General features: G+C 45.7%; 1 protein-coding gene across 1 annotated transcript in view; it reads left to right on the top strand.

Annotated features, from left to right (window-relative positions):
• The window catches only part of TNR (tenascin R), a 473,470-nt gene that overhangs the window by 251,081 nt on the left and 207,956 nt on the right, over positions 1-14,433 (top strand). The window lies entirely within an intron of this gene.

The following is a 14,433-nucleotide window of genomic DNA, read 5'->3' on the forward strand; positions in this document are numbered from 1 at the left end:
TATTGAGCAACTACTATTTGGCCATTTAATTCAGTATTGATGTTAATACCTGACTTTCTGCTGAGACTAATATAAAATGGTCAGAGGTATAAATCTTTCTTCTTGGTTCACACGTTCTGCGCCCCCGTAACTCTCTTAGGTGGGTTTAGCGTTCGGAAGGATATGATTGCCATCCAATTTAACACTCTTCTGTAAGTTTTAGAAAAAGTTAAAAACAGAATGGGGGCGGGTGGAGTGGGAAACCAACCCAAGGTGAACTGGAGCAGATGGCTCTGTGTTGAGATAATTGTAGTCTTCTTTTTTTAAAAAAAAATTTATTTATTTAGGTGGCTGTGCAGGGTCTTAATTGTGGCAGTTGGGATCTTTTTCTTTCTTTCTTTCTTTTTAGTTGCGGCATGCAGGATCTTCAGTTGCGACATGTGAGCTCTTAGTTCCCTGAGTAGGGATCAAACCCTGGGCTCCCTGCACTGGGAGCGTGGAGTCCCTGCCACTGGACCACTAGGGAAGTCCTGAGATAAATGTATTCTTACAGACAGATAAACAACAACTGAGTTGTCTTCCCCCACTCATCTTTCCCCAAACAAACCAGACCCATGGGTGGCCTTAGGATGAAAGTTGAAGGCTCTTACAATCACAGCTTGCACTTTTGATGGAGGTAGTCAACCTAGAAGTGCTCTGAATGTAAGCTCCCTTCTGCTCTTATGTCCTTTCTGAAGAAGCTAAACCTTGAGCTTAAACCTTGCCTTTGCATTCCAGTGGGAAAAAAACCTTCTTCCCTGCTTCCCTGAGGGCTTCCCTGGTGGTGCTAGTGGTAAAGAATCCACCTGCCAATGCAGGACACATAAGAGTTGTGGGTTTGATCCCTGAGTTGGGAAGATGCCCTGGAGGAAGGCATGGCAACCCACTCTAGTATTCTTGCCTGGAGAATCCCTTGGACAGATGAGCCTGGTGGGCTATAGTCCATGAGGTTGCAAAGAGTTGGACATGACTGAAGTGACTTAGCAGGCACACATGTGTGTTTCCAAAGTGAAGCTAAGAATTTCAAAGTGAGTGAACCCTTCTCCAGCTCAGGTCCTAAGAATCCCAAACTCACTCAGCCTTTAGGGGCCATGAGGGAGTTTCAGGAGGAAAAGACCTGTAATCCATGTAAACTGTGGCTTGAGTAGATTCAAACAAAAACTGCAATTTGAACACAAATGGCTGCTCCAGCTGCCTAGTCAAAATGGAGATGAAGAGGAGCAGCTCAGCAGGACTCCAGGCATGTATTTGTCTCCTAAACCTTGGATAAGCCTCGGGCAGGACAGAGCTCACCTGGGCTTCCATGCTGCTCTGCACAGGGGAGGGCGGAGTGTTGTGTCAGAGGTGTCTCCCCGGAGCCTCCAACTTCAGTCCTGCTCCAGAGCAAACTAAGCACCCCATTCAATGGTGATAAACTTTCATAAAAAACATAGTATCTAAGAGGCCACTGCTCATTAATATACTTTGAATATTTGTGTTTTCTCTCAAAGTTTTGCAGTTTACGTGGGCAAAATGTACTGATGTTGGGTGTGTCCACTTGCCATTTACCCTCCAGCTCACCTCTCCTTTTGCTAAGGCTGCTGTTGTTGTTCAGTTGCTAAGTCATGTCCAGCTCTTTGCAACCCCATGGACTGCAGCACACCAGGCTTCCCTGTCCTTCATCATCTCCCGGAGTTTGCCCAAACTCATGTCCACCGTGTCAGTGATGCCGTGAATCATCTCATCTTCTGCCATCCCTTCTCTTCTTGCCCTCAATCTTTCCCAGCATCAAGGTCTTTTCCAATGAGTCAGTGCTTCCCATCACGTGGCCAAAATATTGGAGCATCAGCTTCAGCATCAGTCCTCCCAATGAATATTCAGGGTTGATATCCTTTAGGACTGACTGGTTTGATCTCCTTAGTGTCCAGGGGACTCTCAAGAGTGTTCTCCAGCACCACAGTTCAAAAGCATCAATTCTTCAGCACTTAGTCTTCTTTATGGTCCAACTCTCACATCCATACATGTGGACCCATGCTAATCCTGGGGCCACATAAGAAGAGCATCACTTGCCTTTGCTCCTCTCCTTCCTAGAAGGCCTCTGCAAGTCATCCTCCCTGACTTGCTTTGTCCTGTGTCTCTGGACAGAGAGTGTCCTTGCTCCTTGCCAAGACTAACTCTTCCATAGAACGCTTAGTCCCCTTCCACCACCTCCTCCAGAGCCTTCATCCAGTCATTGCCTCAATCACATTTCCTCTCGCTTTCTGCCAGTTCTTCCCCTTCTGCTTATAAACCAGACTTGGTCTGCAGTCACACCAGCAAACAAAGACAGCTTTTCCTTGATTTCATGATTATCTTTTTCTTTTATCCCAGACTCTGTGAAAAAAATATTCTACCTTCACATCTCACCATACTGTCACTCTTTAATCTCATGGAAACTGGTGCATCCTACCCTCCGCCCCAAGCAACAGATTCAAGAGAATTCAGTAAATGATCTTGGAGCACATACTATGTGTCACTCCCAGTCCGGATCCTGACCACAAGGAGGACACACTCTTACAAAGCAGGCAAACAGGCTATCCCTCCCTGTCAAATTACAAAGTGTGTAGGTGTGCTGGGTACCACAGTCAAGCGGGATGGGAATCATCAGCAGTATCTTGGGGGCAGGGAGCGGCAAAGAACATGCCATAGGAGCTCTCTAGACAGATGAGGAACCCAGGCAGGGAGAAGAGAAAATGAGAAAAGTGGGGGACCGTCCGGATAGAAGGAGTACCGTGGGCAAGGTGACTGAAGCTGTTGCACGACAAGTAGACAGCCAGACATGCTCTGTGTTGAGGCTACAGAGCGTGACAGACACTTAGTCTTAGATACGAGATCCTGAGAAACTGTAACTCTTTCTTGTGGACCATGCTGGGGTGGAAGCCAGGGAGTGAGGTAGTACTGAGACTGCCTTTCGGGAAGATCATTGGAAGCAGCAATCAGAAGGGGGAAATCAGACATGAAGCTGCTCTCATCATCCAGAGAAGTAGGAGAGAGACCTGAACTTAAAGAGTGGCCCTGGGGACGGAGCAGAGATGCTAGCACAAAGTCCTCCATCCTCCACGAATCCTGTTTTGGATCCACCCAAACAGATGGTCGCTCTTCCAGCTTGAAACCCTCCGGGCACCTACTGTGCTTTTCTTATTGTCCTCACTCAACTTGTGCTATAGTCATCTGAGTATTTCTCTGCTTTCCTTACCAAATTGTGCCTTTGTCTCCCCTTCCTCAAATTATGCTACCTTGCCCAGAATAAGTGCTGAAGAAAAGGTTATTTAGTTTAATTGAATTTTCAAGAGCTTCAAACCATGAATAATTGAGGAATCAGCCATGTATAAGTGCTCATCATTTACATAATTGTATAAACAAGCTGATAATTTTTTTTTCCTCATTATTTTTATTATCCCAGAATGCCCACTGTCTTCTTAGTTCTCTGGATTTTTAGGGATATAGTAAACAAGTATTCTCTAACACACATGTGGCAGAGGTGCCACTCGGCCCTCACCTCCCCAGGCAAGGGAAGCAGTTGAAAGGAGGGAACAGATGATTGCACTGATTGGGTATCAAAGCCATGTACAAATATTGTGAAATATGCTATCTGAAGAGACAGAGAATTGCAGAGCACACTGCATGAAGGGACTTGCACAGAACCCCGAAGGTCAATGAGCAGATACGAATTGATTAAGCAAAGTACTTACTGAAATTGCTTTCCAACATACTGATGAGAATTGATCCTAAGCAGGACCCATATTTATAGTGAAAAACATTTATGTAAAGTTACCCTTGGTATGTCATCAAAGCACATTTAAATGGTTCAGATTTCTCCCCAAATGAAAGCATCAACAGTACTGTTAACAGCTATGTTGTTGGAAGTTAACCAGCACTTATGATTTTGTGATTGAATTTTTTATGTGTGGATCCGATTGGCCCCATAACAGCTTTTGCTGAGGCAACTTTTTATAACCCAGAGATTAGCTCCTCTTTCTTGCCATCTCACATCAAACCAAAGGATTCGGACTGGCCCAGAGTTAGTCCTATCAGGTGTGGTACCCAGGTGGTCACTCAGTAATTTCCTGGCTCCTAGGAGGGCTTCCCTGGTGACTCAGCAGTAAAGAATCTGCCTGCAATGCAGGAGACATGGGTTCGATTCCTGGGTCAGGAAGATCCCCTAGAGGAGGGCATGGCAACCTACTCCAGTATTCTTGCTTGCAGAATCCCACGGACAGAGGAGCCTGGTGGGCTATGGTCCAGGAGGGTCACAAAGAGTTGGACACGACTGAAGTGACTGAGCACAGAGCACACACAGCTCCTAGAAAACTAGGAATCAGAAATCTCCTAAACCTGGGTGCATCCAACATCCTTACACAGTGGTGCAGGCGCCACCAGCCTGGGCCACCTAGGCAGCTGGGAAAAACAGAAGTGAAATGCGGTGGCTAAGAGGACAAGCCAGGAAGATAAGCATAAAAGAGAAAGGGTCAGAAGACCCAGTTAGTGATTTTTTACTGAGAAATCTGTGTGTGTCAGGTATAAAAATATGCACAAGGGCCACACAAAAGCACCTATATGGGTTCCTGCCCTCAGGCTTTTTGGGATTGAGTCAGGAGGACAGCTCTAAACTCAGAAAACCAGTGAAACATCAAGGCACAACAATATAAGCAAGTACTAAATAGAACACCCAGGCATCAACAGTGTTAGTTACTGAGAACCAAGAGAGAATGAGTGTCACAGGGCTCAGGGAAGTGGAGATGGCCAAAGAAGACCTCATGAAAGAGATAGTGGGCTTTGGACTGTCTTTTTAAGCAAATTTTACTTTTTTTTTTTTTTTTTTTTGGCTGTGCTGGGTTTTCTTTGCTGTGTGTGGGCTCATACATCTCACTATCAGAAAAAACAAACAGCCCAATCAAAAAATGAGCAGAAGACCTAAACAGACATTTCTCCAAAGAAGACATACAGATGGCCAATAAATACATGAATAACTGCTCAACATCACTCATTGTTAGAGAAATCCAAATCAAAACTACAACAAGGTATCACCTCACAGCAGTCCCAATGGCCATAAAAAATCTACCAACAATAAATGCTGGAGAGGGTGTGGAGAAAAGAGAACCCTCTTGCACTGTTGGTGGGAATGTAAACTGGGCTTTTCTCTAATTGCAGTGAATGTAAGCTGCTGTCTAGTCGTGGTGCTTGGGCTTCTCACTCTGATGCTTCTCCAGCCCAGAGCACAGGCTCTGGGGCACAGGCTCAGTAGCTGCGGCTCATAGGATTAGTTGTCCCAAGTCCTGTGGAATCTTCTTGGACCAGGGATTGAACCAACGTTGCCTGCATTGGCAGGTAGATTCTATCCACTGTACCACCAGGAAGTCCTTAAGTTTAGTCTTAAGTAAAGGTGGTTCAAAGCCAGGAGTCAAAATAAACGTGACTTCTTGGACTATGGAAAAATTCAGACCAAGAGAAGAGAGAAGAGAGAACAGGAGAAGGGAAAGTTGCTGCTGATGGTGATGGCAGAGCTATCACAGTTGCCTCGCATCTCTCTGGGCACCTGTGCCAACCTTTGGATTGCCTTGGCCAAAGACCAACGATTTAGAGGCAGAACACGTTTCTGTAATCCCAGACATCTCTATAGAATTGGACGAGAGCCAGCCAATTTTTGTTGTCTCTGTAATCACAAAGTGAAGCATCTTTTTCCCTGTGTTTGCTTGAGAGGACTGTTGTTTACACGGAAAGCCTCGCACACTTCAGACTGATCCTTGACAACTGAATTCTCGCATTACTAACAATAGGGTGTAAAGAACCCACCGAAACTTCATGAGAGACGAGATGGCTTCATTAGCTGAAGGTTCCAGTAGGCTCTGAGAAATAGAGAGCTTGGTAAATTAAGTATAATTTATTGGATGCATTTCAAGTGGGTTTGAGAGAGCAGAAATTGCCCACAACATATATTTTAACTGGCACTGTGAAATCTACTTGCCCTGAAAATCACTCCCCAACCCTACCTTCACCCCATCTCAGATTTTAAGAGTATAAAATGAAATATAAAATCCTCAATTCTGCCACGTGTCTGAAATTCTACCATCTAAGATATAGTCTTATTAAGGCACTTCGTTTCTCAAATGCCCCTTCTGAAAGGCGTGTGTCCCAAGGCATGTGTTCTATCTAAAAGTCACTAGAGGAGGAAAGTACAGAGCAGAGAAGGAGAAATGATGGTGGGAGAAGATGAAAAAATAATTTTAGAACACAGGGCCCTGCTAGGAAAGGCAGGATTGAGGAGGGTATCCCGTGCAAGCAGCAGATGGTCTGGCTAGCTGATGAGCAGAGGAGGGGTAGAGAATTGAGCCAGAAGGAGAGAGACAGAGAGAAAATCACGATGGAACAAAGCTAGAATCAAACTTTGTCTCCTTCATGGTGTGGCCTGGAGAAGCCCATGCTGATTAGAGAGTTCCCACACAAAAGATGGGCGCATCCAGGTGCCATCTGTGAACCCTCAGCATTGCTTAGGAGATCAAAGAGGAGAGAGACAGACAGGAGCACAAGACTAGCAGTCAGGGCGGCTTGGGAGGCCGTGTCGCTGAACCTATGTGTGTGCAGCTAAGTCTAGTTGAGCCACAGCAAAATCGCAACATGCCTTTCATTAAGCACAGAGAAGAAAATGTCTAGAGATCACTCCGCTTGCAGAACAACTGTGGCCGTGGGCCAAGGGAGTGCCACCCTCCCTAGCTGAGTCAGCAGACAACAGCAAAGCCGGGAAATGATTGAAGAACCATCTCTGCAAGGACTCTGATGATCTGGTACCAGAAACACAGACCCATCAAATGTTCAGTCTAGGACTTTAGAGATTATTCTAATCTAAGCCTCCTCTTCTGGTGAGGAGAAAATGGAGCTCCTGAGAAGAGTTAAGATTTGTGGAGTGTTTTCTATCTGCCAAATGCTGTTTTGATTACTTTCTAGACATTAACTCATTTACTCCTAATAAATAGGTATTGTTACTAACAGCCAGTGATAATAGGCATTGTTGTTGTTATTTATGCTGAGTTGCTCAGTTGTGTCCAATTCTTGGTGACACCATGGACAGCATGCCAGGCTTCCCTGTCCTTCATCATCTCCTGGAGTTTGCTCAGACTCATGTCCATTGAGCTGATGATAGCATCCAACCATCTCATCCTCTGTCACACCCTTCTCCTCCTGCCCTCAATCTTTCTCAGCATTGAGGACTTTTCCAGTGAGTCAGCTCTTGGCATCATGCAGCCAAAGGATTGTAGCTTCAGTTTCAGCATCAGTCCTTCCAATGAGTATTCAGGGTTGATTTCCTTTAAGATTGACTGGTTTGGTCTCCTTGCTGTCCAAGGGACTCTCAAGAGTCTTCTCCAGCACCACAGTTCTTGAAGTATTGTTGTTAACTCCATTCTACAAATAAGGAAATTGGGGTACAGAAAAGCTATATTAAGTTGCCCAGGGTCAAACAATAAGGCTTCCTTGGTAGCTAGGATGGTAAATATATCTGCCTGCAGTGCGGGAGACCTGTGTTTGATCTTTGGGTTGGAAAGATCCCCTAGAAAAAGAAATGGCAACCCACTCCAGTATTTTTGCCTGGAGAATTCCATGGACAGCCAGGCTATAGTCCATGGGGTCACAGAGTTGGACATGACTGAGAGATTAATACACACACAAGGTCAAACAACTTAGTAAGTGGCAGACTAGGGGTTTGAACTTAGGGAGTCTGAATCCAGAGTTCCTCCACATAAGCACTACCCTGAAAGATGTGTTTGAAATCACACAGCAAGACACCAGGAAGGAAAAGCCACCTTTTGTCATTCAAACCTTGGCACATTCAGGCAAGACTGTAGGGATCACTTGTGCAGTGATGGATGACTACCAGAGAGAGGCTACACAGACTCGGTCATTTCTTGAGGGGCTGAGGGCTGTTCTGGAAGGGGCGCAGGGCATTGTGGTGGAGTGACCTATCTCTCCACGATCAAGAGCAGGTAACAGAGTTGTAATGGAGCTGCTGCCACTGAAGCCATGATGATTACTGAGATAATGGCCAGATCTGGAAGAGCAAATGTAGCTGTTCTCAAAGGGGAGGAGCTTGAGGTAATGAAACCATAAGGAGTGTATTGATGAGGTTTTGATAGTGATCAATGCGACAGCAATAGACTCTGGGTGTAAAGATAAAAGAAGAGCCATTCGATCAACTACGCTCTCTTGAATGCTAACTCTGACCAGCTGCTGTGTGCTCTGGAAAGGAAATGAGGTCTAGTCCACTGTGAGCTTTCCATTGAATGGATAAAACAAAAGTAAACAACTTGACTCCCCCCGAATACATACGCTGGGATATCAGAAATGCAATATGCCTGGCTGCTCATGTTAATAGTGCCTTGAACTACTTTGAAGAAGAAATCGGTAGTTAGGATATGTGGAGTCAGAGAGGCAACTGTAGTCTGTAGCCCTACCACCCTGAACGTGCCTGATCTCATCTGATCTCAGAAGCTAAGCAGGGTCAGGCCTGGTTAGTACTTGGATGGGAGAAAGCAATGTAACAGAGGGTTGAACAGATGAGATGTTGGTGTCTCTTTCAGAGGAGGATTATTATCATTTGGCAGTTCCCGAAAGAGAAATGAGGATGGAGCTGTGAGCTGTAAATAAGAGGAACAAAGGCACTAGTGAGATCACCATGGAAAAGGAGCGGATCTTTTGTGTTTAACATTATCACAGGTGATCTGATGGAGGAAAAGAAGGGGCTTCTAACATGTGTGGCGATGTTGGAGTATCTAGTATGTAATAGCTTTTTCAAAGGTGGCCCAGGGTCTTGCATTGCAGAAGGGTGGAGAAAGACATAGAAATTGTTATGGGGATAATTATGATTGTAACTGAGGTAATAATAAAGATAATGGACCTGTAATTGAAAAGCTTGTGGCTGTAAAGGAGAAGGTGAGGGCAACCGAAATGTGGAGGGGGTGATAAGGCAGGTAATGGTGGTGATGGGAAAGGTAATGCAGTTATAATGTAGATGATGCTAAAAGGTAATGGAGTTGTAATGAGGTGATGACTACAGAGTGGGGAGGGGGAGAAGATGATCATCTTAATGGAAGCAAGAGGGACAATGTGAAACAGGTGAGAATTGTATGCAGAGCATTCATCACGACAGCTGGAGGGAGCTGTGGGTGACCAGGGACGTAATGAACAGCTACACCCAAAGTTCTCATTACAGTAGGAGTTCTAATGGGCCCTAGAATAGGATAATGATGCTAATGGAAAAGATGATGATGGCCAGGAAAATCAGGAGCCTTGTGATGGTATTTAAAATGATCTATTTAGTGAGAGAGACCAGAGGAGGAAGCAAGGTGGGACTCAGGGTGGCCCAGGGTACACGTATGTACCTATGAGTCCTAGACTGAGCTTACTGAGGGCTGTTCACTAGACACGTCCCTGTGGGTTATTTGGCTTTAGTGCAGGTGCTCCTGCTTGTACAAGGCATTTGTCGTGTGTGAAGCAAGTTCAGGATGAACAGATATAGCTGCAGCAGCAATTCCAGCTTACAGTCTAAATTTTGTTCTTAATTTAGGCATGCCAGGACCCTAGCTCGGGTAGAGTACTTCTGTGAGCAGATGTGTAAACAGAATGTCTGGGAAGTGCATGAGTTTGCAGCAGAAGTGAATGTATACAGAGGATTACTTATTTCTTTTTTTACAATTGTAGCCACGGATGCTGCTTCCAAGTAGAGAAGTGGGAAATTAATCCTCTGGGCTCGCTGTTTAACTTTAGGGACCTTTAGTTGGGAAGAGAGTCTAAAGTCACTTGTACTGATGTTCTGATCAGGAAGGTCCTGACATGGGCTCTGTGAAGGAACCTGGGAACTGGTATTCACAAAGGCCTCCCAATGCTGCTATTATTTCTGCATCAAGCAGCCTAGATATGTACGCAGAATGCAGATGGTGTACCTGAAATCAAGCAGATGGTCCCAGACCCATTAGGGATTAAGGCACCTGGCCAAGATGTGGAGCCCCCAAGCAGAGCAGAGACAGCCACGTGGACACCTCGTCTGTACAAGGAGACTCACAGACACGGGTCCCTCTGCTGTGCCTCTGGTACCCACTCGACTCAGCCCGGGATATCACCAGAAGTAGAAGTCCCACAGGTCCCTAGATAGACCTATGCTGTCTAGAATATTCTCTGTTCATGAAATGGGTCCTTTTATGACATCCCTGCCCTCACCAGTCAGCTTAGCAAAGTGACTCCAAGGGTCCCAAGGTGGAGGCCAGCAGGGCAGGTCTCTGAAGGGCTTCGGATGGAAGCTGAACCCCCTTCCCAGGCCTTGCCCAGTTCTCTGTTCTGACCCAGGGCCTGCACGCGCAGAACTGCAGTGGGGTTCCCTCCAAGGAACCGTGGGTATGGAGGGTGCAAGTCTGGGCTCTAGTGGCCAGGGTTTCGGGGGCCAGGGCGGGAAGTGCTCACGGCAGAGGGCATTCGGCCTCCCATTCAACTCCCCAGTCTCCAACTTCCTTCAGCCTGGAAGGTCAGAAGGGAGGGGGCGGGGGAGGGCAGGGAGAGGGGAGGGACCACCTCTCTGGCCAACTACATCCAAACCTCTGGGAATCTCCTGCCACCTCATGGGAAATCACTTCTGTTCTCGAGGGGTGGAGCCTGAGAGTCTGTACTGTAAAAACTCGCCCAGGAAGTTTCCCATGTGTCTGGTGTAGGCACCCTTATGTCAGCCAGCGGACCTTATATGGAGAAGGTTAGGTAAGAGGTGGGGAAAGCCTGTTTCATGGGTGGAGGCCAAACCATTCTTATCAGTACACTTGTCCTAACAGTGGGATTTGAGTAGCACTTAGTAGCCTTTTCTTCTCAATAGAAAATTATCCTCCACCTGCCCGCCCTTCTACCTGCATATGTACCTGTCCCTCGGTGAACAGTCACATAAGTGGCTCATGCAGTGTCCCAGCGAAGGACTCCTAGAGTGGCACTGTGGTGACGGGCAGCACTGAGCCGCCGAGACCCAATTTCCTCTAGAACAGAAGGAATAAAGCGGGGCTTCCCTGGTGGCTCAGAAGGTAAACGATCTGCCTGCGATGCAGATGTGGCTTCAATCTCTGGGTTGGGAAGATTCCCTTGGAGAAGAGAATGGCCACCCACTCCAGTATTCTTGCCTGGAGAATTCCACAGACAGAGGAGCCTGGTGGATTATCTTCTGAAGAGTCATACACAACTGAGAGATTAACACTTTCACTTCAGAAGGAATAAAGCAGCACAGAAACTGAAGTATCTGTGAGGGGAGCAGAAGGAAGGAGAAAGGAAAATGTCTGGAAAAGATGTTTCCAGTACCTCTAGTTATGGGAATAAATGTGGATCTAGGGATGAGGGTTGGCACCACCATGCTGTCTTTTGAAGGTCTGCCCTGACCGACCCTCAGTGGACCATTTCATTCTTCAGGATTCTCTGGGATTAAAAAGCATCAATACCATGGAAATATTCAATTTATATTTGGAGAAGGAAAAATTATTTCTGTCCTTAAATGGCATGTAAATTGTGTGTGTATACTTATGTCTACACTAAACCTACATTAGGAAGTGGGTATAATGAGTAAATAACGAGTGATAAAGAACATGCGTTTTTTCCCAATTGCTGAACAAAACGAAATGATATTTCACAGTAGTCCATCTCCTCATTCTTCCTGTTCCCTTTGGCTCTTAAAGAGACCAGTAACTCTTTTTTTTTTTTCCATTTATTTTTATTAGTTGGAGGCTAATTACTTTACATCATTACAGTAGTTTTTGTCATACATTGAAATGAATTAGCCATGGATTTACATGTATTCCCCATCCCGGTCCCCCCTCCCACCTCCCTCTCCACCCGATCCCTCTGGGTCTTCCCAGTGCACCAGGCCCAAGCACTTGTCTCATGCACCCAACCTGGGCTGGTGATCTGTTTCACCCTAGATAATATACATGTTTCAATGCTGTTCTCTTGAAACATCCCACCCTCGCCTTCTCCCAGAGTCCACAAGACTGTTCTATACATCTGAGTCTCTTTTTCTGTTTTGCATATAGGGTTATCGTTACCATCTTTCTAAATTCCGTATATATGTGTTAGTATACTGTAATGGTCTTTATCTTTCTGGCTTACTTCGCTCTGTATAATGGGCTCCAGTTTCATCCATCTCATTAGAACTGATTCAAATGAATTCTTTTTAATGGCTGAGTAATATTCCATGGTGTATATGTACCACAGCTTCCTCATCCATTCATCTGCTGATGGGCATCTAGGTTGCTTCCATGTCCTGGCTATTATAAACAGTGCTACGATGAATATTGGGGTGCATGTGTCTCTTTCAGATCTGGTTTCCTTGGTGTGTATGCCCAGAAGTGGGATTGCTGGGTCATATGGCAGTTCTATTTCCAGCTTTTTAAGAAATCTCCACACTGTTTTCCATAGTGGCTGTACTAATTTGCATTCCCACCAACAGTGTAAGAGGGTTCCCTTTTCTCCACACCCTCTCCAGCATGTATTGCTTGTAGACTTTTGGATAGCAGCCATCCTGACTGGCGTATAATGGTACCTCATTGTGTTTTGATTTGCAAGACCAGTAACTCTTAAAGTTACTGAAATACCCTAGTACAAAGGCCACAGTTCACTTCAGAAGAAAAACTCAGGTCCTGTTAGCACCACCTTGCCTGACTCTGTCTCAGAAACCCAGAGCATCATCCCAACTCCCCTTAGGGTAATTAGTGGAGTTTCACTTCTACTAGGGCTTCCCTGGTAGCTCAGCTGGTAAAGAATCCACCTGCAATGCAGGAGACCTTGGTTCAATTCCTGGGCCGGAAGATCCCCTGGAGAAGGGATAGGCTCCCCACTCCAGTATTCTTGGGCTTCCCTTGTGGCTCAGCTGGTAAAGAATCCACCTGCAATGCAGGAGACCTGGGTTCGATCCTTGGGTTGGGAAGATCACCTGGAGAAGGGAAATGCTACCCACTTCAGTATTCTGGCCTGGAGAATTCCATGGACTGTATAGTCCGTGGGGTCTCAAAGAGTTGGACACAACTGAGCGACTTTCACTTTCACCACTACTAGATCCACTTGGGAATAACCCAAACGGTAGGATTGAGGCTGAGTTGGAATATGAGTTCCTGAGCCCCACGTGGGTCTTCTCCACACTTCTCTCTCTCTCTGGTCCACTTTCCTAGGGCTGCTGATCTACCACCTGAGGAGTGCCTCCATCTTCCTCAAGCCCCACCTCCATCCCCCCACCATGTTGCCATTTGTCAGCTGCTAATCGTTCATTAACCTCCCCAAAGCCAGGACCTCGCCTTTGTTTGCGAAGGTGGTTCACTGGGTTCCCCTTTAATAAAATTACAACTTCAGGAAACAAATCATTTATATCAAATACAACCCCACGACTTCCTCTTATGTTAATCATTTCAGGCAGGTGCGATTAGGTAATTCAATCACTGGGCTACAGAAAATTGCCCCTGAATTAACGAGGAATGAACTCAAATTCTGAATAAGAGATTTTCTGAATAAATGGCTCTGAATGAAAAACCAGGAGCCAAGCCTATAATCACAGCAGATGACAACAATACAAAACTGCATATTAAACGCAGTCCTAGCTTCCATCTATTCTCAGTCCACAAACTTTTGGAGCCAAGAGAACATATTGTGACCACCACCAACAACCTTCCACGTTTACTGCTTTCCTAATATTTCCTTAACACTTTTTTTCAGGTGAACTGAATAAATTCTGAATTTATGAAATGCTCTCTCCCCAACTTAGAATAAACCTTAGTTTTTCCCCAGAGCTAGTCTGTTCTTCAAAAGAGCATCTTTCATAGACAACAAACCAGTGGTTGCCAGGGGGGAGAGAGGAGCGGGGAAAGGCAATATAGAGGTAGGGGATTAAGAGGTATAAACTACTAGGTAGAAAGTAAGGTTCAAGGTTATATTGTGCAACACGGGGAATATAGCCCATATTTTATAACGATAAATAGAGTATAAACTTTAAAATTGTGTAACAATATATTGTCCCCCTGTAACACAACATCGTACAGCAACTATTGTTATTGTTTAGTCACTAAGTTGTGTCCTACTCTTTTGCAACCCCATGGACTATAGCCCGCCAGGCTCCTCTCTCCATGGGATTTTCCAGGCAGGAATACTGGAGTGGGTTGCTATTTCCTTCTCCAGAGGATCTTCCTGACTGAGGGATTGAAGGTGCGTCTTCTGCACTGCAGGCAGATTCTTTACCGCTGAGCCACCAGGGGAGCCCACAGCAACTACACTTCAATTTAAAAAATGAAAAGAAAAAGAGCATCTTTGTCCATTGCCCAATCAGGCGTTAAGGTCATCTTCTCTGGCTTCCTCCCCGCCCCATCTGCATCCGGCCTCCCTCCCCTCCAGGACCCTCTCCTC

The sequence above is a fragment of the Odocoileus virginianus genome, chromosome 11, assembly GCF_023699985.2.
Source record: "Odocoileus virginianus isolate 20LAN1187 ecotype Illinois chromosome 11, Ovbor_1.2, whole genome shotgun sequence".
In the NCBI taxonomy this organism is placed as follows: Eukaryota; Metazoa; Chordata; class Mammalia; order Artiodactyla; family Cervidae; genus Odocoileus; species Odocoileus virginianus.